This window comes from Wolffia australiana, chromosome 18 (assembly GCF_029677425.1).
Source record: "Wolffia australiana isolate 7733 chromosome 18, ASM2967742v1".
Classification (NCBI taxonomy): domain Eukaryota; kingdom Viridiplantae; phylum Streptophyta; class Magnoliopsida; order Alismatales; family Araceae; genus Wolffia; species Wolffia australiana.
Window position 1 is genome coordinate 4,141,167 of NC_135852.1, and position 5,085 is coordinate 4,146,251.

The window sequence follows — 5,085 nt, forward strand, 5'->3', positions numbered from 1 at the left end:
ACATGTAGACCAAGTCAAATTTTATTGACCAAAAGTTGATCAATCCATTTAAGACTCTAAACAATAAAATCCACACTTATATGAATCAAAACACAACATTATTTTAACCCCAAATGATGTTGCCTTGATCCTCAGGAAATTCGCCATTTTGATGAATTTTCAAAACCTAATGGATGGATTTATGGCAAATCTGAATTTTCCTCTATATTAATATTTTGCTAATTTTTTATTATCCCATACTGTTTTACCATTGGCCCATGTTTCTCAACATTTTCCAAAATCATACGAACAGTGCTAGATCTCCTTCAATGTGGCATACCACTCAATACTGGGGCTGTTACCCTTATGGACGCATGTAGACCCAAGTCAAATTTTATTGACCAAAAGTTGATCAATCCATTGAAGACTCTAAACAATAAAATCCACACTTATATGAATCAAAACACAACATTATTTTAACCCCAAATGATGTTGCCTTCGATCCTCAGGAAATTCGCCATTTTGATGAATTTTCAAAACCTAATGGATGGATTTATGGCAAATCTGAATTTTCCTCTATATTAATATTTTGCTAATTTTTTATTATCCCATACTGTTTTACCATTGGCCCATGTTTCTCAACATTTTCCAAAATCATACGAACAGTGCTAGATCTCCTTCAATGTGGCATACCACTCAATACTGGGGCTGTTACCATTATGGACCGCATGTAGACCCAAGTCAAATTTTATTGACCAAAAGTTGATCAATCCATTGAAGACTCTAAACAATAAAATCCACACTTATATGAATCAAAACACAACATTATTTTAACCCCAAATGATGTTGCCTTGATCCTCAGGAAATTCGCCATTTTGATGAATTTTCAAAACCTAATGGATGGATTTATGGCAAATCTGAATTTTCCTCTATATTAATATTTTGCTAATTTTTATTATCCCATACTGTTTTACCATTGGCCCATGTTTCTCAACATTTTCCAAAATCATCTGAACAGTGCTAGATCTCCTTCAATGTGGCATACCACTCAATAGGCTGTTACCATTATGGACCGCATGTAGACCCAAGTCAAATTTTATTGACCAAAAGTTGATCAATCCATTTAAGACTCTAAACAATAAAATCCACACTTATATGAATCAAAACACAACATTATTTTAACCCCAAATGATGTTGCCTTCGATCCTCAGGAAATTCGCCATTTTGATGAATTTTCAAAACCTAATGGATGGATTTATGGCAAATCTGAATTTTCCTCTATATTAATATTTTGCTAATTTTTTACTATCCCATACTGTTTTACCATTGGCCCATGTTTCTCAACATTTTCCAAAATCATACGAACAGTGCTAGATCTCCTTCAATGTGGCATACCACTCAATACTGGGGCTGTTACCATTATGGACCGCATGTAGACCCAAGTCAAATTTTATTGACCAAAGTTGATCAATCCATTTAAGACTCTAAACAATAAAATCCACACTTATATGAATCAAACACAACATTATTTTAACCCCAAATGATGTTGCCTTGATCCTCAGGAAATTCGCCATTTTGATGAATTTTCAAAACCTAATGGATGGATTTATGGCAAATCTGAATTTTCCTCTATATTAATATTTTGCTAATTTTTTATTATCCCATACTGTTTTACCATTGGCCCATGTTTCTCAACATTTTCCAAAATCATACGAACAGTGCTAGATCTCCTTCAATGTGGCATACCACTCAATACTGGGGCTGTTACCATTATGGACCGCATGTAGACCCAAGTCAAATTTTATTGACCAAAAGTTGATCAATCCATTGAAGACTCTAAACAATAAAATCCACACTTATATGAATCAAAACACAACATTATTTTAACCCCAAATGATGTTGCCTTCGATCCTCAGGAAATTCGCCATTTTGATGAATTTTCAAAACCTAATGGATGGATTTATGGCAAATCTGAATTTTCCTCTATATTAATATTTTGCTAATTTTTTATTATCCCATACTGTTTTACCATTGGCCCATGTTTCTCAACATTTTCCAAAATCATACGAACAGTGCTAGATCTCCTTCAATGTGGCATACCACTCAATACTGGGGGTTACCATTATGGACCGCATGTAGACCCAAGTCAAATTTTATTGACCAAAAGTTGATCAATCCATTGAAGACTCTAAACAATAAAATCCACACTTATATGAATCAAAACACAACATTATTTTAACCCCAAATGATGTTGCCTTGATCCTCGGAAATTCGCCATTTTGATGAATTTTCAAAACCTAATGGATGGATTTATGGCAAATCTGAATTTTCCTCTATATTAATATTTTGCTAATTTTTTATTATCCCATACTGTTTTACCATTGGCCCATGTTTCTCAACATTTTCCAAAATCATACGAACAGTGCTAGATCTCCTTCAATGTGGCATACCACTCAATACTGGGGCTGTTACCATTATGGACCGCATGTAGACCCAAGTCAAATTTTATTGACCAAAAGTTGATCAATCCATTTAAGACTCTAAACAATAAAATCCACACTTATATGAATCAAAACACAACATTATTTTAACCCCAAATGATGTTGCCTTCGATCCTCAGGGAATTCGCCATTATGATGGATTTTCAAAACCTAATGGATGGATTTATGGCAAATCTGAATTTTCCTCTATATTAATATTTTGCTAATTTTTTACTATCCCATACTGTTTTACCATTGGCCCATTTTCTCAACATTTTCCAAAATCATACGAACAGTGCTAGATCTCCTTCAATGTGGCATACCACTCAATACTGGGGCTGTTACCATTATGGACCGCATGTAGACCCAAGTCAAATTTTATTGACCAAAAGTTGATCAATCCATTGAAGACTCTAAACAATAAAATCCACACTTATATGAATCAAAACACAACATTATTTTAACCCCAAATGATGTTGCCTTCGATCCTCAGGAAATTCGCCATTTTGATGAATTTTCAAAACCTAATGGATGGATTTATGGCAAATCTGAATTTTCCTCTATATTAATATTTTGCTAATTTTTTATTATCCCATACTGTTTTACCATTGGCCCATGTTTCTCAACATTTTCCAAAATCATACGAACAGTGCTAGATCTCCTTCAATGTGGCATACCACTCAATACTGGGCTGTTACCATTATGGACCGCATGTAGACCAAGTCAAATTTTATTGACCAAAAGTTGATCAATCCATTGAAGACTCTAAACAATAAAATCCACACTTATATGAATCAAAACACAACATTATTTTAACCCCAAATGATGTTGCCTTGATCCTCAGGAAATTCGCCATTTTGATGAATTTTCAAAACCTAATGGATGGATTTATGGCAAATCTGAATTTTCCTCTATATTAATATTTTGCTAATTTTTATTATCCCATACTGTTTTACCATTGGCCCATGTTTCAACATTTTCCAAAATCATACGAACAGTGCTAGATCTCCTTCAATGTGGCATACCACTCAATCTGGGCTGTTACCATTATGGACCGCATGTAGACCCAAGTCAAATTTTATTGACCAAAAGTTGATCAATCCATTTAAGACTCTAAACAATAAAATCCACACTTATATGAATCAAAACACAACATTATTTTAACCCCAAATGATGTTGCCTTCGATCCTCAGGAAATTCGCCATTTTGATGAATTTTCAAAACCTAATGGATGGATTTATGGCAAATCTGAATTTTCCTCTATATTAATATTTTGCTAATTTTTTACTATCCCATACTGTTTTACCATTGGCCCATTTTCTCAACATTTTCCAAAATCATACGAACAGTGCTAGATCTCCTTCAATGTGGCATACCACTCAATACTGGGGCTGTTACCATTATGGACCGCATGTAGACCCAAGTCAAATTTTATTGACCAAAAGTTGATCAATCCATTGAAGACTCTAAACAATAAAATCCACACTTATATGAATCAAAACACAACATTATTTTAACCCCAAATGATGTTGCCTTCGATCCTCAGGAAATTCGCCATTTTGATGAATTTTCAAAACCTAATGGATGGATTTATGGCAAATCTGAATTTTCCTCTATATTAATATTTTGCTAATTTTTTATTATCCCATACTGTTTTACCATTGGCCCATGTTTCTCAACATTTTCCAAAATCATACGAACAGTGCTAGATCTCCTTCAATGTGGCATACCACTCAATACTGGGGCTGTTACCATTATGGACCGCATGTAGACCCAAGTCAAATTTTATTGACCAAAAGTTGATCAATCCATTTAAGACTCTAAACAATAAAATCCACACTTATATGAATCAAAACACAACATTATTTTAACCCCAAATGATGTTGCCTTCGATCCTCAGGAAATTCGCCATTTTGATGAATTTTCAAAACCTAATGGATGGATTTATGGCAAATCTGAATTTTCCTCTATATTAATATTTTGCTAATTTTTTACTATCCCATACTGTTTTACCATTGGCCCATGTTTCTCAACATTTTCCAAAATCATACGAACAGTGCTAGATCTCCTTCAATGTGGCATACCACTCAATGTTACCATTATGGACCGCATGTAGACCCAAGTCAAATTTTATTGACCAAAAGTTGATCAATCCATTGAAGACTCTAAACAATAAAATCCACACTTATATGACTCAAAACACAACATTATTTTAACCCCAAATGATGTTGCCTTCGATCCTCAAATTCGCCATTTTGATGAATTTTCAAAACCTAATGGATGGATTTATGGCAAATCTGAATTTTCCTCTATATTAATATTTTGCTAATTTTTATTATCCCATACTGTTTTACCATTGGCCCATGTTTCTCAACATTTTCCAAAATCATAACAGTGCTAGATCTCCTTCAATGTGGCATACCACTCAATGGGGCTGTTACCATTATGGACCGCATGTAGACCCAAGTCAAATTTTATTGACCAAAAGTTGATCAATCCATTGAAGACTCTAAACAATAAAATCCACACTTATATGAATCAAAACACAACATTATTTTAACCCCAAATGATGTTGCCTTGATCCTCAGGAAATTGCCATTTTGATGAATTTTCAAAACCTAATGGA